We start from the raw sequence: 26,826 nt of genomic DNA, 5'->3' as shown, positions 1-26,826 counted from the left end.
AATTTCATTTTAGACGTAAAAGACACTTTAGAACACTATTTAGGACAATATTCTTTAGAACAATATTTGTCAAAATGTTTTGCCTGTAACTCATAGTAGAGAATACATTTTACATCACACAGTATGCATACATACATTTAAAACTGAAACAAAATTTGCAAAGTAGTCTTTTAATGTGGCTTGTCCTCTATATTTTCTATTCAAATTGAATCAATTCCATTTTATTGTGTAAATATATTTAGTTGTGACCCACTAATGGAGTAATGACCCATGTTTTGAAAAACAACTAATTTGTACGTTTCCTAATCTGAGGCCTTGAAATGAAATGGTTTGCTCAAGATCTTACCATGGGAAATTCATACGGAAAAGATCAGTTGTTTAGATCATAGAAAAATGAAATGTTTACAGGAAAAATGTTGAAGGGAAATTTTTGTCACCAGTAGTATTCCCTGAAGTGAGTTAAGTGTTCATACTTTATAACATTTCAGATGTCCAATAAAGTTTGCTTTCCTCAAACACACTCAGGAAAAAACTGGTCTGTTAATGACAAAACTTCTATATTCTTTAACATTTTATAATGTAATTATAAATGTAAATAAAAAAGAAATATCTTCTATAGATAAAACCATGACGTTGAGAATATATACATCAAGCATACTTTCTATAAATCCACCTTAGAAAAGTTCTGTTTTACCTTTCACTTTCTCATTCCTTTGATAAAGAAGAGTTTTTATTTGTGTATGTTAAAAGTGCTTAATCCAGTTTCTCTGGTTGAACAACTGCCCAACATTGGTGACAAATATCAGGAAAACTATCCAAGCAGCCAAATACTAGATTATGCCATGTCAGACACCATGGGGAGCACTGTTTTATTTAATAATCTCAACATCAGAGTTAAAAAGGCACATAAATGTGATCTATTATATGCCCTTTTTCATGTTAAACTATTTTATGATTTTCATTTTTTCCTACAAGATCATGTTTGAATGGTTAGAATAATAGTACGTTGGAATGAACTAGGGGTTCAAAAAGGAATAACTTTGAATAAGCCCACATTTTCTTGGAGATGGAATAAGCTTTGTTAATTTATCAAGCCAGATTGACCCACAAAGTACTTGAGAGTGCTTCTCTTTTACAGTCAGAGTTTACTTAATTCAATTAATATATTCAGACATTATGAAAGACTAAAGCAACTACTTAAATTTAATAAACCTTATAGCATTTATAAAGTGGACATTATTTAACAACACAAAACATAATACCATTTTAATTGATTTTGCAATATTCAGCATCATCATCAAATTATTTATTTAGAATCTACTTTCTGCTTTGTTCTGTCTTATAATCATAGTGAATTAAACTATCCCACGTTATATAGCACAGTTTACAACCCCTACTTACTACACAACAATTATCCATCAAAATAAATTGGTCTCACTACAACTCTCATATAAAATTTATCATAGTTTTAAATTATGTTATTTTTTCTAATTAGTGAATCATAACCATAATCCCTTTGTATTTAAGGGAAAATATTATTTGTTTCATCTTATTTCCATGTCAGTAGATTTTTACTGTGACACATTCACATTTGGAAGGAAGTTTTCCTTAGAGTTTTATTTACTAAAAGCCAGATTAATACAGAATTGCTTGAGGAACTTTCTGAACATTGTTTTTTATTACATTTTTTAAAGATATGTAATTTAATATGTTCCCCTAAAACACAAGAGCCTATGCCTTCTTTGATGGCACAGCCATAGCATTTTTAGGCACTTCTAGTTTTTCCAAGTTTGCTGTCATTTGTAATACATAAATGTTTTAAAATGTGCCAGCCATTTATTTCACATTCAATTATATTATTTTAGAAAACAAAGGAGAGTCTCTGGGAAACATTTCTAGTGAGATCACCTTGGTCCTTTCACAGTAGAATTCACAAAGTGATAATTACCCCTCTGTGCCATAGTTGTAACAGTGAAGAGGAAAGTACATCCAGAAAGAGTACACCCAGAATTTCTCCCTCATGGGCAATAAATTAGAGCTATTTCTTTTGGAGATTTATAACCATACTTAAAAGTCCACTTTTTTAAACTATATTTGCTTAATTTCCCCAAAGTGCATTTTCTGTTCTGATACACACGTACTTCTGTGCATATGTAACAGTCCTTGTGCAAAAATGTGTTTTCACAAACATCCCTTTTGGGCAGCAAACATCCGGGAGTTTCTATGTATTGTTACTGTGACCTGTGGTCTCTGGAGCCCATCTAGACTCCATTTTCTACAGTAGACTTGTAACTGAATTAGTTGTTTACTTGAAAAATGTTCTAAAAAATATCTATTCACAGTATACGGATTGCATTATGAGTAAACTCACACAAAAATATAATGAATATTAAGTTATACTTTTTTTATAATTACATATTATTCTGTTACAGTAATTTTCATTTTTCAACAGTCCTTCTCTTTGGTGGTTTGGTAGCATCACTCTAGCCGCAAGTGGCTATTTGTTCAGACCTGTCGTTCTGAGGTATCTTAACCCTTGTCACCAGACCACAAGGTCATTTACTGGTCATCTTTTTCTGTCTAAGGTCATGCTGACCATTCTTGGCTTAAATTAGTTTAAAGGCCAATAGCCACATTGGGCATAATGTGGCCACATTACTTTTCAGATCATAAATCATACACCTTTTTTGCATATAGGAGGGCTTATTTAGTCAACCTCATGGATTTATTTAGAAAAAAGACTGGTTTCCTGGCAGAATGTGTGTAAGAAAACTGTCCACCCCCTAAATCCATTCCAGCAACCCCATCCAGCACCACCTCATTCCTGAGGAAATAGCACAATATCAGAATTTTTTTTAACTTCATGTAGCATAACTTCTTAAATTGTACTTAGGATTGTTTACCTTAAAACTACGAAGTGAGGAATAATACAGATGCGCTCCAAAAGCTACCTTTGGTTCAAATTGCTGCACCTCACTACAGATTCTTTATAATATTTTGACTTCCTCTGCTCATTATGCTTCTACTGTTATTTCTTTTGCATCTTTTTATAATGAGCTTTAACATTTGTACTGTGTATGGATTGGAAGTTGGGACAGACAGAGGGGGAGTGACTTCAGTTGATGCAATTTTTCTAGCAATAGCAAGACTGTGGAATATTAAACATAACCTCAATCGAATCATGAAAAGACATCAATCAAACCCAAATTGAAAGCCATTCTATAAAAATAACTGACCAGTACTCATCAGAGAGTGGCAGTGGCATTATGTATTGCTCTTCTAAGCTTTTAGACAAATTCTTGGTCTTAAGCACCCATTGGCAGATTCTGATGTCATATATGTGGTAGAATTAAGAGTATAGAATTATAGTTATGAAAGAATTTCCAAAGTAGTTTTTATTAGATACAAATTGTACATATCAAGTCATAGAGGATGTGGAGCTCCTTTACATTCTACATAACAGCAGTGGATTCTTTAACATATATATATGTTGCTCTCCTCCACAGAACTTGCTGGGTTTTAATCCCAGGTTGTGCATTCTAGCTATATAAATTCAGCAATTTGAGCAAGTTATCTTAACTTCATTGAACACTAGTTTCCTCATATGTTAAATGAGCATAATAATACTTGCTAATTATAACAAGTACTACAAGTAATAAAAAATTCCTCACACAGTGTCTAGCATATAGCATAATAATACCTTTAGTATTACATACCATTTATTGAGTACTTGCTGTATACCAGACATCAGACAAAATGTTCCTTGTAGATTATTTCATTTAATTCTTACAACCCCACTTTATAGATGAGAGAACTGTTAGAAGAGGTTAAATAACTTCCCCAAACACACTATGATATACTCCTTCATATAGTATGTTCTTAGTAAATAGTAGCTGTGTCATTTTGGGCTTCTGGGAAGCAGATGTTGAAATGGAGTTGGGAATGCAAGAAGTTCATTAGGGGACAATCCATGTGAAAGATAAGAGGGGGAGGAAGGAAGATTGGGTAGGAAACACTTTTAGACCACAGTACAAGTCTGATACCTGTGAAAGAAGAGAGTAGGAAGAGGATTGGACAGAAAGAGCCTCCCACCATGATTTACATGTGACAAAGTATCAGCCAACTCAATGAGAAGAGCTCCTGAGCAAAGATTACCCATTAGAAGAGTCCTACATTGAGCAGAAATAGCCAGGCCTTAGGACCCCTACATGTTCAGTCATTAGACAGGGGCTGTCTGGAAGGGCATAACATCAGCTCAGAAGCTGAAATAAATCCTGAAGCCTTTAATAGCCAGAGGCTGTCAGCTCCCCGCCCTCCTTGCAGCTGAAGAGCAAGTTCTTTCTTAAAGGGAGATTCTAATAGTGTACCTCCATAGCTGTCACGGTAGCCCTTATTATTATTCTTCCATTCTGGGTATGATCTTTCATTTTTGATGAGAGGTAGGGGTGTGTCTTCTCCTGACTAGACTCAGAAGCAATTTACATAGCTATTTGACATATGGAAATTATATTTCAACTCCACAGAATGTCTTTTTCTAGTATATGATTAATAGCTCCACAGCGGTTGCCTTGTGTTGAAGAAAAGACCTGGTAAAATATATATAGCCCACAGAGGCTTGAAATTTTTCTTATTTTTTATGAGACACAAATCAGAAATTTCTCATTCTTTTCTTGGTTTGGGAATTATTGCTACTACCATTGATAAATTACTTAGAACTTCATATTTCTTTCTTTTTTCACTCAGGTTCCAAATATATCCAAGTAGTTTAGGATTTTTAAACATGTTTCCAAGAATAACAGTATAACTCTAAAACATGGCAGCATTTCTAAAATTCTACAACTCAAGTACTAGAAACTTTCAAAGGCATTGCACTCGGAAATGCCCTTTGATAATTCATTGGATAACTGCTGTACTATATCATTGATGATAGCTTGTTAATAAACTTAATTAAATTTTACCAGTACTTTCCCCCCCAAACAGGTAATTGACCTGAAATATGAATAGTGCATAAATCCAGAGACCCTCACTGCCAACCTGCTCTTCTCTGTTCTGAACGCCAAGGCAGCCCTAGTTAGCATTTGCCGTACTGCACAGGTGCTCTTCTAGGAAGGTTACAGGATTACATTACAAGCCCTCCACTTTCTCGACTGCCAGAAGGAATGATACAATGAAATCACTACCTAATGCAGGAGGCAGAGTGCCTCCCAGATTCATATAAATAGCAAAGTTATTGAAGGATTGTACCTTTTAAAGAATTAAAGCAACAAAAGAGGAGTGGTGAACAAAGCAAATTTTGCCAGTTGAATTCAGGGAGCAGTCACATGGGACACAGTAGCCATGAATCTCAGTACAAAAATTCAGGTGTGCAAGAACAAAATTTGCATTTTTATACAACTCAGTTTTTATTTGAGGTACCATTCTTGGAGGAAGACAAAAATTTAATCAGTCAGGTTGGAATTTGCCTTGCACTTCTGCCTCATTTTTCAAGGCTACTCTGACTCCTGTGAAAGTGACATTAAAAATATTTAACCATATGACAAGGCCACCAGCTGTGGTAGGAGCCTTCAAGATGGACCCCAATTATTTTCACCTCCTGGTTATTACACACTGTGTAGTCTCTTCCACATTGAATAGGGATGACCTGTGTCATCAGTGGTTGTTTCAAAAATGATGGAGTGTGATTTTGGAGGCTAAGTCATAAAAGACATTGTAGCTTCTTCCTTGCTCTCTCTTAGGTCACTCATGGAGAAGGCAGGTCACATGTTACGAAGACACTCAAGCAGCTTCACAGAGAGGTCTACATGGTGAGGAACTGAGGTCTCCTGCAACTTGCCAGCCATGTGAGTGACACATCTTAGGACTGATTCCTCAGCCCATCAAGACTGCAGACTCAGCTGACATCTTGACTCATGATATATCATGAGCCAGAAGAGCTGGGCTAAGCTGTTCCAAATTCCTGACCCACAGAAACTGTGTGACATAATAAATGGTAATTATTGCTTTAAGCTGCCAGTTTTTGTCAGTTTTTTTTTAAGTACAGTCAATTACAATGTGTCAATTTCTGATGTACAGCACAATGTCCTAGTCATGCATATACATACGTTTATTTGTTTTCATATATTTTCATTAAAGGTTATTACAAGATATTGAACATTTCCCTATGCTATACAGAAGAAACCTTCTAAAATCTATTCCTATGTATAATGGCTAACATTTGTAAATCTCAAACTCCCAAATTTATCCCTTCCCACCCCCTTTCCCCAGTAACCATAAAGTTGTTTACTATGTCTGTGAGTCTGTTTCCGTTTTGTAGATAAGTTTATAGTGTACTTTTTTTTTGGATTTCATGTATGAGTGATATCATATGGTATGTTTCTTTCTCTTTCTGGCTTACTTCACTTAGAATGATGATCTCCAGGTCCATCCATGTTGCTGCAAATGGCATTATTTTATTCTTTTTTATGGCTGAGTAGTATTCCATTGTATAAATATACCACAGCTCCTTTATCTAGTCATCTGTCGGTGGACATTAGGTTGCTTCCATGTCTTGGCTATTGTATATAGTGCTGCTGTGAACACTGGAGTGCATGTATCTTTTTGAATCAGAGTACTCTCCAGATATGTATCTAGAAGTAGAATTGCTGAATCATATGGTAGGTCTATTTTTAGTTTTTTGAAACTTCTCCATACTGTTTTCCATAATGGCTGCACCAAACTACATTCTCACCAGAACTGTAGGAGGGTTCTTTTTCTCCATAACCTCTCCAGCATTTATTGTTTGTGGACTTTTGAATGATGGCCATTCTGACTGGTGTGAGGTGATACCTCATTGTAGTTTTGATTTGCATTTCTCTGATAATTAGTGGTATTGAGCATTTTTTCATGTGCCTATTGGTCATCTGTATGTCTTCATTGGAGACTTGCTTGTTTAGGTCTTCTGCCCATTTTTGTATTGGATTGTTGGGGGGTTTTTGTTGTTATTAAGTTGTATGAGCTGTTTATATACTCTGGAAATTAAGTCTTTGTCAGTCACATCATTTGCAAATATCTTCTCTCATTCCATAAGTTGTCATTTTGTTTTGCTTATGGTTTCCTTTGCTGTGCAAAAACTTGTAAGTTTAATTAGGCCCCATTTGTTTATTTTTGTTTTTACTTCTGTTGCCTGGATAGACTGCCCTAGGAGAACATTGCTAAGATTTACGTCAGAGAATGTTCTGCCTATGTTTTCTTCTAGAAGATTTATCGTATCTTGTCTTACATTTAAGCCTTTAAGCCATTTTAAGTTTATTTTTGTGTATGGAGTAAGAGAGTGTTCTAACTTCATTGATTTACATGCTTCTGTCCAGTTTTCCCAACACCACTTGCTGAAGAGACTGTCTTTTCTCCATTGTATATTCTTGCCTTCTCTGTCAAAGATTAATTGACCGTAGGTCTGTGGATTTATTTCTGGGCTCTCTATTCTGTTCCATTGAGCCATATGTCTGTTTTTATGCCAATACCATGCTGTTTCGATTACTATAGCTGTGTAGTATTGTCTAAAGTCTGGGAGGGTTATTCCTCCAGCTTCGTTCTTTTCCTTCAGTATTGCTTTGGCAATTCTGGGTCTTTAGTGATTCCATATAAATTTTAGGATCATTTGTTCTATTTCTGAAAAAATGTCCTGAGTAATTTGATAGGTATCACATTAAATCTGTAGATTGCCTTGGGCAGGTACTGCCATTTTAACGATATTGATTCTTCCAATTCAAGAGCATGGGATATCTTTCCATTTCTTTAAGTCATCTTTAATTTCCTTAATCAATGTTTTGTAGTTCTCTATGTATAAGTCTTTCACCTACAGATTTATTCCTATGTATTTTATTGTTTTGGTTGCAAATTGAAAAGGGATTTTTTTTTTTTACTTTCTTTTCCTGCTAATTCATTGTTAATGTAAAGAAATGCAATTGATTTTTGTGTGTTAATCTTGTATCCTGCTACCTGGAGTAAAGTGCTGTACAACAAAAGATAACTAATATACCAAACAGTCAGAAAGGATGCAGACACTGGGTTTAGTGCTTATGCAGTGACCTAGGCTTCTCTGCTTTCCCAGGCATTAATCCTTTAGTTTGGGGAAAGTAGATGATTCTGGGAAAATAAATGGCTATCAATGAATACAAATACATTGATAATTTATCAGTCAGTATAGCCATACCAGTTATATATCAGTCATGCTTACGTAGTCTCAAGGCATTGTGAAGCCTGCCTGGTCTTCCTGTTAACCATACAGTCCTCTCCACAAGTGTCTCCAGGTCCTGTGGCTTTCCTGACTACTTCTGGGTGACATGGGAATTTGAGGTTTCCTCCTTAGGCATCCCTTCCAGCCTTTTGTTTTTTTCTCAGTGTTCTCACCTCCTTGAGACTCTGACTGGCTATAGAGCTTCTCTCCTGGAGAGCCACCAAACTCTGCTTTTAACAGCTCCCTTTGAGTACCCTCTCTACCACTCTCGCCTCTATTTCCCAACCTTGTGAGAGCAATGTTTTAGTCTCAGGGGAAATTCCCCCACATCCCCAGTGCTTTATTCCCTAGGAACTGCCTTACTTGTGATTTATCCAGAGGCACCTACTGTATATCCTCTTTGGTGGGTTTTGAAAACCAAAACCGGTTTTCTCCTCAAACACTCTCCCTCTGAGACAAAGATTCAGAGTCCGGAGGAGGGTGAGGAAAGTTTCACTCTCAAAGAGAGACAGAGAGAGACAGAACAAGAGAATGTCACTTCTTACCTCAAAAATGTTATCACACTACCCTGCCTCTAGAGAAATTAATATCTGACCACTAAGGAAATGTATTGGCTGGGACATTGTTATTTCATCAGAGTTCAACAGGTTCTAACTATAGCCATTTGCTCTAATTCCATGATGATAATGCAGCCCCTTGGTTTGCTTTTCTAAGTACCTAGATACCCTGAAGGAGATACTTCGCTCACAAAGCCAATATATGCTACTCATGTTTTGTACCTCTTTCCTCGAGAAATCCTTGCCTGACTTCCCTAGATCAGGGTTCGGTGCCTGTTCATGTGCTCCAGTACTGCCTGCATGTCTATCTCCCTTAAAGCATTTGTCCCGCTGTATTATAATCATTATTTATTTGTGTCTGTTACGAGATTCTAAGCTCTATTCAACACCTGTGTGTCATGTTCATAATCTGACCACAGAGATTCAAGAAGTATTTGTGGAAAGGCAGAAGCGCCATTAGAAAAGAGCTCACCAATTTGGGGCTTTATGAGCCAGTAAAATTTTAAGGGAAAAGGTGGGGAATCCATTTTACAGTTGCCAACTTCTTATTTTGCTAAATGAATATATTAAAAATAACAACAATAGTTTAGCTTCACATCACATCATTTCATCTTAAAATTGCTATTTTGACACCAAAGGAGTATTACGGATTCACTAAAGACTAATTCATGAGAAGAGTAAATGTAACTTCTTTACTAGAGACTAGTGGCAACTTCTACCTGAATTAGCATCACATAGCAGACACATTTGAGAACTGCTGCTAACTTCTTAAATCCCTTCCTACTCTCAGATAAGTTAAGACAATGTGAAATGGTAATTCACCTATTTTCAAGGTAGCAACTTATAGATATTTTTTTAAAGAAACACTCCCTAATAGCTAAAACTTGTTTCCTATCCTTTTTATCTATGTCTTTAAGGAAAAAGTCATTGAGCAGCTTGGCACGTGATTCTCAGCTGGGACTCATTACCCTCTTCAAGATTTTTTTTACTGTCTCCCAGTAAATCTCTGAAGGAGTGAACATATTAGAAAGTGAGAACTACTGTAATTTTGTTTATTTATAAAATATATTTGGGGAAAGATTGCTCCAGTCTGATCTAAGAAGAAAAATAAAGTTATAGTTGAAGTATGATGCAAAACATTTCTGGCAAATTTATTTTGGGTATAGCTCTTGTCTCATAAATTCAGCAAAATTCACTTTTGTTAAATTTTACAGTAAAGTGAATTAAATGTATTATTAGTGTCATATGTCACAAATCACAAAAATTCCTCATCTCATTCACAAAACAGTAAATATATAAAGATGTTTTCATTGAAACTGGAGCAGAAGCTACTGTTACCTCTGCAAATAGGTGTAATATCAATAAAAGGCAAAAAGACAATATAGACAACACTGAAGCAATGTTTCTATTTTAAAATTCACTTATTTTGAGAACCCATGGGATAAATTACAGAAGCCTTTGGGAAAGCTGAGGCATTAAAATTAGGAGATGGAAAGATGAAATCAATGATGATGTAATCTACACCCCTGATGACACAGGAGACTCCCTTAAAGATCCCTCCTGCGTGCTGTATCTGTTGTAATGCTTCAGGCTAGGAGAAATTTCTGAATCCAAATTGTGCCTCCCCAAATCTATGCTTTCTCTTTATTTTTATTTTACTTTGTATTGTAATTCCCTTGCTGTCCTTAGGAAGAAAAAGAAAGGAGGCCTTAATATTCTGGTTTTAGTATATTTTTTTCTTATGATGTTAATACTGAAAGCAAAAGCATGTTATTTTCTATCATAAAACAATTTTACAGGTAAATTTCACAGCTAAAGTCCAGCTTATCAATAAAATAGTAGATCAAATAATATCCATATGCATAAATAAAAATTAGTAATTTCATAAATTACATGTCTCTGTACACTGTAAACTCTCAAGAGGAATTATGCTTTTTGTTTTACATAGTGTTTTTTGTCTCATCAGAGTTCTTTGAAAATAAGAGTCTACTACATTTAACTCTAGTTTGAAATATATAACATGTTAAATGAAACTTGTGAAAACAAATCTATTTTAATGTATTATTTGCCCAATTATGATACCACCTAATATAATTATTTAAGGAATATTAATTTAGTAGCCAGAAATGGTATTTATGATTATTATCATTAATCTAATCTAATTCAATATGAGTATAGGACATAAGAGGTCAGATTTGCACTATATATTTAAAAAATGGAAATTAGTCTTACAGATTTTCATTTAGTTCATAGATAGCTAATAATACCTTTAACCATTAATTAACAATTAATTTTGAATGAAAGTTTTCTCTGAAACTTCTCTAAAAGTGCTAGGAAATGAAAAACAAAATAAAATGATGTTGATACTTTTTGAGAAGTGTTAATGATAACAGTTAAATATTTTTGAACTATCAAGAACTAAATTTGGTCTATCCCTTATGAAAATAGTTATAACTGACAGGATAATATCAACGAGTAGATACTGTAGTGTCAACACAGACAAGATTATCAACCTGAGCTGCAAGCTAAGCACAATGAACTGAAAAACAAAAGTTCAACCAGAGAACACTGGTCTGATTTTGAGAGTTCTTTTCCAGAGTTTCAAATTACAGTCACGTAAGAGCAGTTTCATGAAGTTAACTTAGATAAGCAACTTTTTTAAATTAGAAAAAATAAGAATGTTTTAACTTAAGGAAGAAAAAGTATATATTACTGAATAAAATATAAAAACTCTTTTTGTTTAAAGACTCAGGCAGCTGAGCTTCTGAAATATATCTGAATTACCAGTGGCCAAACCTATGAGGAAACAGGTTTTTGAAGAAATTGCCCCTAAGGAATAGTCATCCAAGTGAAATTGTAACCGTGCAAATAATGATCTGAATAAATATATGACACAAATATAAAGACGTGCCATTTCACACAGTTACTGCCTCCCAAAAAAGAACTCTTTCGAACAGTTGTTTTTTTTAGTTGCAGTCAATATACCAAAATACTGATATTCCTTGGAACCATAAAACTTTGACTTGATTTCTGGCTTTACTGATTATTAATAACATGACTTTATGTAAGTCCCTGATATCTCATTTCATAGAAGATAATATCTACCTCAGAGGGTTATTAAGAAAATTAAATGTGAAAATTGCTGTGAAAGCATAGCACATACCTGACACATGAATAAAATAAATTTTAAATAGTTAAAAATAATCGCTGTAATGAAGTCATCATTTCATGGACTAGTTTTGTTTTCTTTTCCATTCATCACTCAGCTCTAGTACAAGATGATCTAGCAAACTGTGTAATATTTCCTTAGTGACAGTTAAATAGAACCCTGATGTAGATTTGAAAATTATGTGTTGGAAGAAGCAAAGGTATTTTCTACTTGTTACATTTTTATCCACACTTTACTTATCCATCTACTTTAAATTTGTAAAATCTGCAGGCAGTTGTCTTGACTTCTTAGCGAGATATCCAGGAAGCCCAAATGGTTTCGTAAGTTTATAAAATAAGCAACTACCTACTCAAAACTAACTTATCTATGAAGATGTGGAATGCAGTGAGATTATAATCACACCTGTCTCAGGTGTCTTCCCACACATAACCTAAAACTGAAACTCTTTAAACCATAAAAGTACTGCTGATAAACCCTACTAATATATAGTATTTTTCCTTTCTCTCTTCTCTTTGGAATTTCTTCTTGATGTACTTAGGGAAAAAAGCCAAGATATGAGTGTCATTTAACATAATTTTAATTTTGTTTTAATTTTTTCAGCTCTAAAAGGAAATGAAAGCAATTATCAAGAAATAAACATATGGGATATTATTATGGGGGCTAAAATAATGCTAGTTCAACTAACTTGTGTTTTAGAATCTAATGTATTTCTTGTAGCCCATCACTTATCATCCTAACTCTATTCCTTATTACTTACCCACATAGACTATAAAATAGATGAGAGTGTAAGAATTGGTTTCACATAGTTGGAAACATAAATGAAAATTTTAATCCTTCAATAATAAGCAAAGCAATAATAGGTTGAACAATAACTTCTGGCAAAGTTTTCCTGCGACACAAGGTCTTACACCATTAACAGCCATAATGAAAATCTTCAAGTAACAACTCACATCACCATGGAATCCTATTGACCTAAAATACTGGTCAATTGTGAGAATATCTCTAAGAAGGAAAATAGAACTAGGAAAGTTTCCTATAACTCCCCTGATTTAGAATTCTAATGCATACATGTGAAAAAATTATTCAAAAATGAGAAGAGAGACATACATTTCTCTTTACACTTTTCACATTTCACCACTTCATTTGGGATAACTGTTAATCACTCCAGTTTACTAAGTGTCTATTTCATTTGGAAGAACTGGGCTAGGGATGGAAAGAAACCTTTTGAGTTCTTATCAAGAAAGCTGAAAAGATAAAGCAAATGTGTTAGTTTGCCCAGTTGCCAATCTCTTCTGTCTTCCCACAGTCCCTACTGAGTGAAAGTCAGGTCACATAATAGCTCCCTGCCCCCCACCGTCCACCCCACCCCATACACACAGCCCACAGCTGTGTGATCAATTGTAGACACTGTGACTCAGGCTGAGTTAATCAGACTCATCTTCCATACATTTGGAATTGGGATTTAGAAATTCTTCTCACAACTTTGGGATATTTAGAGAGATCTCCTAAAGCTGACCTTGGAGTAGCCATGTTTGGGCTTGTTAGAGTGAAACACAGAAACTCCATAGAGAAAGAAAGTATTGATTCAGGTGCCTAGAAAGATGAAGAAATGAGAGTCCTGTGGCCCTGGAGAGAGAAAATAGAATGAAGTCAGCAGCCTTGGATCTTGATGGCATTGTTTCCTTGTTCCAGTCTCTTATCAAACCTGCCCTTGAGTTTTTTTAAATAATGCTTTATCCTGTAAATAAATTCCCCATCACTACAGCAGGTTTGAGTGAGTGTTCCTTACAACCAATGACTAAGGTAGGAAGTGAGCTATTCCCTAGCTTCACTTTGAAAGTTTTGCAGTGCTATATTGTTATAAACTTACTCTTACTAACTTGGTAGAGAATGCTATGTGTGACAGTTTAGATCTTTTGTTCTTGTCTTTAAAAAGTTAGTATTTTTTTTTTGTAAACTTAAAGATGCCAAACAAAAACATAAATTTCATATATCAAGGCATCAACATAATGTGAAAATAAGAGAAATATCATTTGACCATAATAAAAAAAAACTTGTAAGTAGGGTCCAGGTATACATTTAAATTTCTTTTATAATATTTAAAGTTTATATATATATGACATGTCTAAGTCTTGACTCTTCATTTTTCCAGTCTCTCTTACCCTTTGTTATAGTCTTGGTTTTTCCCTTTTGTATTAATCTGAATTTTATATATTTATTTTTATCAAATATATGTGTATAGCTTTTATTAAGGCATATTTTACTAAAAGAATTATAATAATGTCAATCCTCCTCTGCCAAACCAAACATTGAATTCGTCTAAGTCGATGTGTTCCCTGGTATTTCCATATTTCTAAATAATATTTTTTACTGCTGTCTCAGTGTAGCAGGGTTATTTTTCCCACTGCTTCCTCTTCCTTTCCGCCTATCCTTTCTATATAGGATTTACTTTATTCTGACCATCCAAATACATTTCGCCATTGTAGGGCAAGTAGGACGAATAGCGTATTTTGCACAAGTAGAACACTGCAACTGCTTCTTCCCTCCTGTATAGCCCTTCATTTTTCCTGGAATTAGTTAACTATGTAACTGATTTTCATTTGCCAGTTTTTATTAGCTTTTCATTTGCCTAAATTTACTGCAGTTTTTCAGTACAAGTGCTCATTTAGTTTCTTCTGCTGTTTTTATTTTTCTTACATGCCCCTGTTCCAATCCGGACTCTTCTCTACACATTTTAGTTCTGGGAAATTTTCTTGTGTAATTCTTTAGATGATTTCATTCTCTCCATTTTCTTGTTTTAAAATTGGATCTTTTGTTGGATCTTCTAAATTCTTTACTTTTCACCTCTTGTTTCTCATTTCCTTGATCTTTTTGTTCTACTATCTGGGAAATTTCTTCAACATTATTGTCCAAATCTCCTATTCAGTTGGGTTTTTTTAGTCATCTCATTTTTTGTTTCCAAAAGTTTTTCTTGTTCTCTGTCCTGTTTTTAGAGCATGCTTATTCTTGTTTTATGCTTGCAATAATTATCTGCTATCTCTCTGAAAATATTTCTTAAAGTATGTTCTCCTTTCAGTGTCTCTATTTCCTTTAGGTATTTTATTTTCTCTTTATTTAGTCTAATGTCTGAGTTTCATGTTGAAGACTTTCCTCAAATGTCTTAAGATACTTAATTGTATGTTTCATATTTATGCCTAAGATGCTCAGATGCCATATGGAAACACTGTCTGCTTGTGAATAGGATGCCTCAACCATATAACGGTTGATGATGAACCTGCTTTTTCTATATGTTAGAATTTCTCAATCATCAGCCTCAGTAGGTGTTTTCTTTGAGGTCATTTGGTTCTCTGGGAAAGTATTCTCTTATTCTTCCACCTGGGAGGTTATATGCCTCAATGCCTGTGTTCTAGGAGCAGGTAGAAAAGGTTCTGGATTCCCACCAATCAGTGCACACAGTTAGACTTAATCTTTTTGGCTTCAGCTCCATTTCCCATACTGACTAGTGTCTGGAGCCTCTTAGATGTAGCGGTTCATCTGGAAGCTAAAACATTGGTATCCTGCAAGGTGGAAGGTGGGGAGAAAATAGAGAAAGGACAACTTGGCCTGGGGGTATGGGAGACCACATGAAATCCAAGCATCTAGCCACTTTCCACTACTCTGTTTACAGCATTGAGCTTCACCATCACCTCCCCCAGTGCCTTATGCCTTTATGTCCTAAACCTTTCTAGGTTTCTGTAGGGTAAATTAGACTAAAAAGAGAAGAAGAGAAGGAAGAAGAGGGAGAAGAAAAGAAGCATGTTTCTCATGGATAACCTTCTATCTGGGCACTCAGCTTACAGCTTCCTTTATTAAACACCACTCTCCATCTACTTTCCATCTCCCAAACAATACTTTTGAAATCTCTCATCATCTTTATCTTCCTTCATTTTTTCCTTATATTTTTTGTTCTATTTTTATTCCTTTACTTACTTGATTGAGGCTTCAGGAGAATGAAGAAATAGAGGCATGTTTAATCAGAATTTTTCTCCTTATTTCACGTAGTGTAAATTCAGATTCCCTTCTAAAAGATGCTTCTGCTCATTGCTCTTGCCACGTCCTGAGTTTATCCCCAGCATAATACTTAGGGATTTCAACCTGAAAAGAACAGGATGAAGAATTTCCTAGAATTTACACAGAGAGGCTACAGTCATAATGTTCTATAGTTTTCCTCACCAAAAAGCATGGTATTAACCAACAGGAAAAAGCACACCATTAATAGTGGTTGCCACAGCTGGCAGAGTTGTGAATTTTTAGGCAGTGAGCACACTGGCTTAATGAATGGAACAATGATTCAGTTAATTTGATCAAGCTGAGTGGTGGAGCATTAGAGTTATCCCCAGAGGAGGAGAATGCCTTGTGCTTGTCACTGATTCTATGAAATAGTGTCTCTGCTCTTTAAACTGCAATCTCAAAAATACAGTACAGAATTCTAGTTTACTACAGCCACTCTCCACCACTGGGAATCATCTGAACTTTTACACATTGGCCAAAGCTTTCAGGTTACTTTATCAGAGTCTGAGGAAAGTCTGGTTGTAAATGATTCGTTAATATTAAGTATTCAGATTAGTTAGGAAAATAGCTTACTCCAGTTTACCAGATAAATGTATCCTTTCCTCTTAATTTCACTCTGCTTCTGCCACCATATCATTGATTCAGGCAACCATTCTTATGGTCCTTGAAAAAACATTGTACGACTGTGGGCTTAGTCCTAAGTCATTCTTCTAGAAAACTCTTGCAACTTTTTGAGTCTCCCAGATCCTCATGCACAGAAATTTCCATCTGCTATTCTCTTTTCTAGATGTCACGTAGTGTAGTTGAATGGCCATTGAATGAAGAGTGAAAGTTTTAGATGTGGTCTTATTTTCTAAATTTCTGTGAGAGACAATTTCCTAGAGTTGTGTGGCTCAAACAAGAACATATATGTTAAAATGCCTTGTAAATTGTAAATAAATTTTTATAATCTATTCCACCATTTTTAGTTTTTCAGAGAACACTGTGTGATGATTCTGTTTACAATAATAAGGAATGAAGTTTTAATCATTTCAATAAAAAGAATTTCAGTGGATTAATTTAATGGACCTGCCTTTTAATTAAGGTATTATTACTACATAAAAGAAAAATACCTTAAGGCCTACTTCAAGTTCAGCATTTTCTCTGTAACTACTGTTTGTTATGGGCTGCATTGTGTCTCCCTCACCCTCAATTTACATTTTGAAGCTCAACCTCTAGTACCTCAGAATGTGACTGTTTTTGGAGATAGGACATTTAAAGAAGTAATTAAGTTAAAATGGGATTGTTAGGGTGGACCCTAATCCAGTATGACTGGTGTCCTTACAAAAAGTGGAGGTTAGTACTCAGACAGAGGGAAGACCATGTGAAGATAGGGAGAGAGGCCTCAGAAGAAACAATCCTGCAGAAAACTTGATCTTGGCCTCCAGAATTGTGAGATAATAAATTTATGTTGTTGAAGCCACCCAGTCTGTGACATTTTGTTCTCAGCACTAGGAAACAAATATACTATTTAAGGCTAAAGAAGAAAAATGTAAGTTCATGACATATGTTGTCCCAGGATATAATACATTCTTTCTTAGAAATTTCACTGATACATAAAAGATTATTTTCTAGAAACAGGAAAAAGTTGGTAATTTTAATAATTTAATGTTATATTTTATATTATTCCTGATTATGTTTATTTTAGTTTAAATTTTACTAGCAAGTAAGGTGGTAGTGTTTTATACCTCATGAATAAAATTACTGTATAGTCATGCATTCAGTAGCACCATCAAAGCACATGTGGGATTTGCTTTGTTGGGCTTTATTTCCTATTTTACCAGAAAAATTTATTGGACTAAAAACTCAAATACAACTAGTATGCAAGCCATTTTCTTGAGAGATAGAGATATATATATATATTACTTATATCCTTGTATAAGCATATTTGTATAAATATATATTTATGTGTATTTACACAAGTATATGTGTTTATACAAATATATATATTTATTTATACAAATATATATACTTATTTATACAAATATATATTTTTATAATGTATATTATAAATTGTATATTTATATATATTCTATATATAATTATATATGTATTTATATGTGTATACAAATTACATATACAAATGTAATTCACTATATAATAAAAAGAATGGTATCTTGGCATATCCCTGTTAATAGAATGCCCTTGTGAGGTATGCTGGTTACTTTTTTCTTGATTAAGAGAAACAGTAAAGAGAACAGGAATGTCTACAAAGGTCTAGGCAGGAGATACAAACTTAGACATCATAGTTTTTGAAAAATAATGTAGTTTCTCATTATTTTGTCTTTGAAAAATAAAGTAGCTTCTCACTTATATTTAAGACAACTTGAGTTTTTGAATCTGTATAGTAGCTCTCATCTATTCAGTTACTAATACTATTTAAATTATTATTTATTGATAAATCAGTAAAAATATTTGTAAAGTCTGAATAATTTACTGATATTGCTTTACTTGCTCCAGTTTATGAATAATAGGAAAGAGGACAAATGTATTTTATTTAGCCTAAATACAACATATGCCCATAGATTATTTACCCCAGGGTAAACAATATGGAGTAGAAAGAATATTATCGTGGCATATCCCTGTTAATGGAATGTCCTTATGAACTTACTTTTCTCTTGATTCAGAAAAACAGTAAAGAGGCTTGGAATGCCCTGTATGAATCTGAGTCATTGCCACCATTTGGAATAGTAAGTACTACAGCACACTGGAATTGCTTGAGCTGCAAGCAAGTTCTTTAGACTGAAAGGAGACATTCTAGAATCTAGAAAGTCACTATTTATTATGTATAAACATAAAATATGTATAAAAATGAAACAAAAAGGAGTTAACTTACTTTTTTTGTTTTTGTTTTATTTTTGTTTTGATTGGGGGAGGTAATTAAGTTTATTTATTTATCTTTTTTTTGATGGAGGTGCCAGGAACCTCGTGCATGCTAATTAAGCATGTGCTCTACCACTGAGCTATACCTGCTCCCCCAGGAGTTAATTTAATTTTAAAACAATGAACTCATAAGTCAAATATAAAATATGAACTTAAGAAAATAATAGCAATAAATGAGCATAAGCTGCCTTCTGTAAACAATATATATTCTGACTTCTCTCTTGTTCCTATTTGTGAGTTGTTGGTGCTCCTATCTGAGGGCAACCCCTGCACTTGATCACTAGACTCCATGCCCTTTCTTCAACTCAAGTTGTCATTCCAGTAATCCCTTCTGCTTCATCATTATTTCTCTTCCTCATGGATCATAAGTACAAAATGTGGTTTCTCCCATCAGACTTTTGTACACCTCTTTCCCCCAATATCTTGTATTAAGGACACAAATGACCTTCACCTTCTAAACGCAATGGTTCATTTTCAGTCCTCATTTTACTTGAGCAGAATTTTAAACAGTGGCTTCCAGGATACTCACTCTCTTGTTTTTTTTCTCCTACCTTACTGGCCACTTCTTCTCAGACTCCTTTATTTGATTCTTCTTATCTCTTTGATCTAGCATATACTCTGTAATTTCATCCACAAACATAGATAGATGCCATCTATCTACTGATGACTTCTAAGTTTGTATCTTCCCCCAACTCTCTCCTCTGACTTCAGTCTCATATATCTAACTGCCTACTTGACATCCTTAATTGGATGTCTAAAAAACACTTCATACTTAACATGATTAAAAATGAACTTCTAAAATTCCTTTCTTCAATCCCCATTCAAGCCAGCATCTCCCATAGTCTCCCCTTCCTCAGTAATTGCAACTCCATCCTTTCAGGTGTTCAGACCAAAAAACTTTATAGACTTTCTCTCATACCCCACATCTAATCTGTCAGCAAATCTCTTTGTCTTTGAACTGTATCCAGACTTTAACCACTTCTCACCACATCTATCTCTCACCTGGATTATTATTGCAGTTGCCTTCCTAGAGGTTCCTACTTAACCCCTTGTTCTCTTATACTCAATATAAAAGCCAGAGTGGGCCTTTTAAAAGATAAGTTAGATCAGGTCATTCCTTTTCTCAAAAATCTTCAACAGCTTCTATCTCATTCAAAATATAAGGCCTTACATCAACCTGCTCCTCTAATACTTTTCTGTTCTTATTGCTTATTAATCTTCCTTCCTTCTGCTCCAGTCCCATTGTCCTCCTTGTTCTGGACTCTTGTTCATGAAACATGCTAGAAATGGTACCACCTCAAAGTTTTTGCACTTGGTTTTCGTTCTGCCTAAAAGTTTACTTCCCGGCATCTTCCCACCCTCTCAATAAAGTCCCTCTGTTCCCCTCCCTAGTCATTACATGGCTTGTTCCTTCTGTTTCAGGTCTTTTGCGCCAGTGTAACCTTCCTAGTAAGACCGTCTCTGATGACCCTATTTAGAATACTGTAACTCTCCCTCCACCCAAGTCTTGGCAATTAGCATACTCCTTCTGCTCTTTTATTCCCTAGTATTTCTCATCATCTGATATGATGCATAATTTTACTTAGTTTTGTATTCTCTGTCACCCTTCACTAGAATGTGAGCCCCCAAAAGAGGGATTATTGTCTGTCTTGTATCCCCCACAACCTAGAATTGTTCCATGTAAACCCCTAACAATTTTTAAGATAAATTAATATACACTGATACACTCTTTTTTTAACCTGTTCATAGCCAGATTTAAAAAACCATAGTCTACTTTTATTTTGATAAATTATAGCAAGTTTATTTTGTAATTTTCTCTCTTACCCATAACCTTTTCATAGATTTTTCTTTTTAATCATAAGATAATAGATTTTTAGAACTAGGATGGACCTTTTAAGGTAAAGAAAATCACTTGGCCACCATGGACCTCTCTGGACCTTAGGTTCTTTATCTGTAATTGAATGAGTCAAAGTCAAGTTGTAAATTCAGCTCATTTTTTAAATCAATATTCAATTTGTATATCACGATATTAGGAAGGTTTATATTTAGTTTTTTGTTCAATATACCTGGAAATCAGTCACTTTCACTAGAAATTGTTTTCCATGAAGGAAAAAATTCTTTCCAGTAGTTTAGAAGGTATAGAGGAGACTGAGAGAGTTAAGGCTAAATGTCTTTATTTTGTTGTTAAACTGGGAGATAAGGTCTTCAGCTGAAAATAAGAGGAATAAAAACAGGAATAGGCATTTGGAAAGAATGGAAAAGATTTAATGAGTATGAACAGTAAGGTAGGGAATTTACTGAGTTATTTTTCCTAAATGTATATAAATCATGCAAATATTTTTTCAAGGGCAAAATTTATTAAAATAGCAACAGGAAATTATAATAGTTCTTTATAAGAAAAATATGGATAAAATTATTTTTTAAAGATTTAAAGAAATGGTACATCTAAGTAACTTTGGTAGTACTAAAAGAGCTTCACATTTTTTATTATTAACTATCTTCAAATTTTTAGCATACATTAGGTATCAAAAATAAAGATACTGAGCCTTAATCTTACAGTCTTTCATATGTTTTGACTATTATAGCTTTGGAAGGAATTGTACTTTCTGCACCTTAGAAACTATTGTAGTTTCTTGAAATTTTATCAGGAAATTCTCTCATCTGCCTATTCCCAAAATCTGACATTACGAACATTTATTTCTCTACTATTCTAATTTTTTCATTTGATTATTCATCCAACAAGCAGTTTTTGAGAATCTCCTGCTTATTGCGTACTGCAGGGAATTGTAGGAAATAAAAATGTATAAATTTTTTTTATGTGTTATGTTAGTAATTCGAGAATTCTTACCTGGAACTACACTTAAATGTTTTCTTAACGAAACTCAGAAAGCATCCCTCCTTCAACCTCATTCTCAATGTCCACTCAGTCTTCAAATAATACCAAACCTACCTTCTAAATATTTCTAACATGTCTTCTCTTTTCCATGCCCAGTACCACTACAAAGTTTACACTCTGGTAATTTCCCATCTCAAAGAGTACAAGGGCCTCCTAACAGGTTTCTCTATTTCAGTCTTACCTCTCCAATCATTTTCACATTGCGATTAGAATTGCCTTCTAAGGCCCAAATATGGTTTTATCCCCCTGATTTAAATCTCCACAAACTCTTTGGATTCCAGCAATACTGAACCACTTGAATATTCTCTCAAAGATAATATTATCTCATACTTTGTACCTATTTTTCCTTCTGCTTCAATGCTCCTCCTTCCCCGTGCCCCACATTCTGTACCAAGCCATTCAACCTGCTCAGGCATCTCTAAGGATCCCTTCCTTGAGCTGTTCCATGCCTGCCCTTCTCTGAATTAGAACTGTGTGAGCTTCTTGAGTGCTTCCATATTGCTATGTAAACACCCCTAACATTCTGTTTATCATGCTGAATTTTCAATAACAGTTGACTTGCCTATTCCCACATTTATTTCTGAGCAACCTATAGGTGAAAATGTGTCTTTGAACTCTGTATTCTTAATAGCTCTTGCAGTATCTAATAGTAGGCATTATTTAAATGTAAAACACTTTTCTCCTGGGAACTATTCTGTACTGCTTCTCTGAGGGTAGTACTCAAACACGTGGAATGTTTTGTCTCTATTGTATCTATAGTCCACAAAAATAACTTTAAGAGAGTTTTCTTCATTTTTATAATTATAAATATAAAAGTATATAAATATTTATAAAATATAAATACATTTAAATTATTATAACATATAAATATGTATTTCATATATAATGTAGGCCATTATAAAGACTCCTATAGGATGATAAAAGAAGTTGCAGAATATTTTCAGTAAAAAAATAATCTTAGATAACTTAAAAAAAAATTTAAACCAGCTTCTTACTGAAGTATTTCTGAGAGGCTTTTTTTTTTGGCTTAAGGTAGATTCATTGAGGTTTAATTACCTGCAGTAAGATTTTCCTTTTTAAATGTATAGTTCTGCCAGTTTTGACAAATGTGTATAGTTGTATAACCACTCCGCAGTCAAGATACAGGTAATTTTCCAGAATGACTGTCGTCAAAGAGACCACAGATAGCAAATGTTGGCAAGGATGCAGAGAAAAGGGAACCCTAGTTCACTGTTGGTGAGAATGTAAATTGGCTCAGTCACTGTGGAAAACAGTATGGAGGTTTCTCAAAACACTGAAAATGAAACTACCATATGATCCAGCAATTCCACTGCTGGATATATATTTTAAGAAAATGAAGACACTAACTAAAAAAGATACATGCACCCCAATGTTCATAGTAGCATTATTTACAATACCCAAGGTATGGAAGCAATCTAAGTGTCCATGAACAAATGGATAAAGAAGATGTGGCATATCTATAAAATGGAATTTGAAATTTTGCCATTTGCAACAACAATGATGGACATGGAGGGTTTGTTATGCTTAGTGAAATGTCAGACAGAGAAAAACAAATCCTGTGTGATATCACTTATATGTGGAATCTAAAAAATAAAAGAAACAAATATAACAAAACAAATAGACTCACAGATATAGAGAAGAAACTAGTGGTTACCAGTGGGGAGAGGGAGGGGCAAAATGGGGGCAGAAGGTTAAGAGGTACAAACCACTATGTATAAAATAAATAAGCTATGAGAATACATTGTACAGTACAGGGAATATAGCCAATATTTTATAATAGTTTTAAATGGAGCATAATCTATAAAAATGTTGATCACTATGTTGTGCACCTGAAACTAATGTAGAATTGTAAATCCACTATACTTCAATCAAAAAAAAATTTTTTTTAAAGACACAGGACATTTTTATAACTCCAGAAAGTTTTTCCATCTGCTTTTCAGTCATTCCCTTTCCTCTCAGCCCCAGGCTATGGCAAATACTGCTCTGATTTCTGTCCCTATAATTTTGCCCTTTCCAGAATGTCATATAATCATGTAATTTGTAGCTTTTTGTATCTGATTTCTTTCACCTAACATAATGTTTTGAGATTCGTATTGATGCTGCATGTATCAGTAATTAATTTCTTTTTATTGTTGAGTGGTATTAAACTGCAGGAATGTACCATAACTTGTTTATCCTTTCAGTGATTGCTGGGTTATTTCACTTTTTAAAGCATGATGAATAGCACTGCTCTGAATTTTTGCGAACAGGTCTTTGTGTGGACATATATTTTCATTTATCTTTGGAAGATGTCCAGGAGTGACATTGCTTGGTCATATGGTAATTGTTTGAAAAACTATATAGTCTTTTCAAGCAATTGGAAACAATTGAAAATTCAATTTCCCCAATGGATTTCCTTGACCCTTTTGTCAAAAACTGACTTGACTGTTCTGTTCTATTCATTTATATGTTTATCCTTAGGCCAATGCCACACTGGTTACTAAAGCTTTATAGTTTTATGATCTTGATATCAGCTAATTTGAGTCCCCCAATTTTGTTCTTTTCCAAAATTATTTTGGCTATTCTGGATCCTTTGCATTTCCATGAAAATTTTTAAATCAGCTTGTTAATTTCTAGAGAAAAGTCTTTTGGGATTTGATTTGGATTTAGAGATAAATTTTGGGAGAATTGACATGTTAACAACATTGAGCTTCCAATCCATGAATTTGGCATTATTTAGGTGTTCTTTAATTTCTTCAATTAATGTTTTGTAGTTTTCAGCATATAAATGTTTTACATTTTTAAAAGACATGTCCCTAAGTGTTTTATGTTTTTATACTATTATAAATGGTTTTATTTTAATTTCAAAGTACAGTTGTTTGTTACTAGCGTTTAGAAATATAATTGATTTTTATATAATTTTCATCCTATCTGCAGGTTTACTATACTCTCTTATTAATTCTAGTGACTTTTTGTAGACTCTGTAGGACTTTCTGTATTGGCAGTCATGCAATCTATGACTAAAGAAAGTTTTACTTCTTGCTTTTGGATCTGGATTAATTGTATCTGTTTCTCTTGTTTTATTTCACTGGCTGGAATCACCAGAACAGTGTTGGACAGAAGTAGTGAAGGGAACATCCTTGACTTGTTCATATTAGGGAGAGAGCATTCAGTTTTCACTATTAAATATGACAGATAACTTCAGGTATTTTTGTAAATGCCCTTTATCAAGTTGAAGGAGTCTGCTTCTATTCTTAGTTTACTGCGAGATTATGTCTTGAATGGGTGTTGAGTTTTGTCAAGTTATTTTTCTATAGCTATTATAAAGATCATATTGGTCTTTTTTAAAGCCAGTTGATATTGTTAATTCTCATGTCCTTTATAAAGTATATTTTAAATCTCCAAGAGGAACAATGATACAGATTTTGATCACAGAGCTCTCTTTTTCATTGGATGCTTTTTAGAACTAATGATCTGTGGGACATGCTGGTAAATGCTAATATAGAAAATAAATGTATAACATGGATGTAATCCTTTTTAAACTCATAGGATTATTAATGAGGGGTAACCAAGATAATGTAGATAAAGCACTTAGCTTAATATCAAGCACAAATTAAATGCTTAAGAGATACTCAAACATTAAAAACTGATTCATATATTAATTTAAACATGGATTCTACATTTTTTGTATGTTTATTTTTTCAAAGTCACTGTTAGTGATATTACAAATATTATTAACATGACAATTAAGATGAGTTGTTTAAAACATGATTAAGTTACTTTGGGGTTTTTTTACTCAATAAGAGAAATGGATGTATGTTCTGTCATAATTATAAAGAACAGTTGTTTTCACAGCTCAGATTCACCAGATGTTAACCTTAACCTGCAAAGAGAGGACTGACTAAATTAAAAAGTGTTCCTCAGCACCAACATGATTATTATTTTAAATTATTTCATAGGTTAGAAATAGCTTTTATGAAATTCCTTCCATGTAAATATGAAAAGGGTTAGACATGCCTACTTTATGAATTTCTTGTGGATGAGAAATAGGGAGACAGTTTACTCTTTCATATTCTCATGGGCCCATCATGCATGTAGGAAGTCTTCAAGTGTGTCAGAAATCTTGGACATCAGTATCTGGGCTTTAACCATCATTTGTTCCAAAGGAAATGAAAACATTTCTATGGACTCATGGAAAGCAAGGTTATGATTATTGAAAACACATACCCCCACACCCCCCCCCCCGCCACACACACATATACACAAAAGTAAATGCAGCTTTCCCTTATATTTTATTTTGGACTTGGAGAGTTGTAAACTTATTGTCTGTACTAGTGTTATACAACCACAGATAATTTAGTGATCGATCATAGACTGAGTTTTAATTTGCCTAGAGTGGAGGGCTTGTTCTTTTTAGTGTAAGAATTATCAAGCAAGCAGAAGAACCAGACAATTGCAAGTGACACACCAAATACTTCTTTCCTTTTAACAAGTTTTGCTTTAAAACTAAGAAATAACAGGGATCTAATGATTTGTTGTCCCTGGGACAATAGTTTCCTGACATTTCAGAACAGCAGTTTATAATAATGCTTGCATATGGGTTTGATATTGTATGTTGTTAAAAGAATCAGCAGGTCTACACTAGAGTTTATTTTTTAGGTATATGGTAATGATGTGCTGTTTCCCAAACAGAAGGACATGTGTACCTACCTCCAAGCATAAGGAATTGGGTACCAGGAAGGAACCATACTGCCTATGCTGTTTGGAAGGAAGGAAGGTAGTGATGTGGAGAAGAGATTCATCAGGTCTTTATTCCATAGTTCTGGGAATGTATAAAGGAAAGGTTATCTGGATCAGTAAACAACTCTGTACTTGGTATGATTCTGCCTGGGAGAGATCAAAAAGGCCAAGAGACCAGCCTTAAAATCAGAAAACCTAGGTTCAAGTCCTGTTAATGCCACTTACTGTAGAAAACTTACTGATTTCACTGAGCTTTCTCATCTGTAAAATTCCTATC

General features: G+C 34.1%; 1 long non-coding RNA gene across 2 annotated transcripts in view; it reads left to right on the top strand.

Annotated features, from left to right (window-relative positions):
* LOC123617087 (uncharacterized) overlaps window positions 1-26,826 on the top strand; it is a 103,909-nt gene that overhangs the window by 2,932 nt on the left and 74,151 nt on the right. For both annotated transcript variants that reach the window (XR_012502165.1, XR_006725160.2), the window contains exon 2: window positions 5,736-5,989. This is a non-coding gene — a long non-coding RNA (uncharacterized LOC123617087). The remainder of the gene's footprint in view (window positions 1-5,735; window positions 5,990-26,826) is intronic.

The sequence above is a fragment of the Camelus bactrianus genome, chromosome 25, assembly GCF_048773025.1.
Source record: "Camelus bactrianus isolate YW-2024 breed Bactrian camel chromosome 25, ASM4877302v1, whole genome shotgun sequence".
Lineage (NCBI taxonomy): Eukaryota > Metazoa > Chordata > Mammalia > Artiodactyla > Camelidae > Camelus > Camelus bactrianus.
The sequence above is the reverse complement of the archived record's forward strand: the minus strand, read 5'-3'. Positions and strand labels throughout refer to the sequence as shown.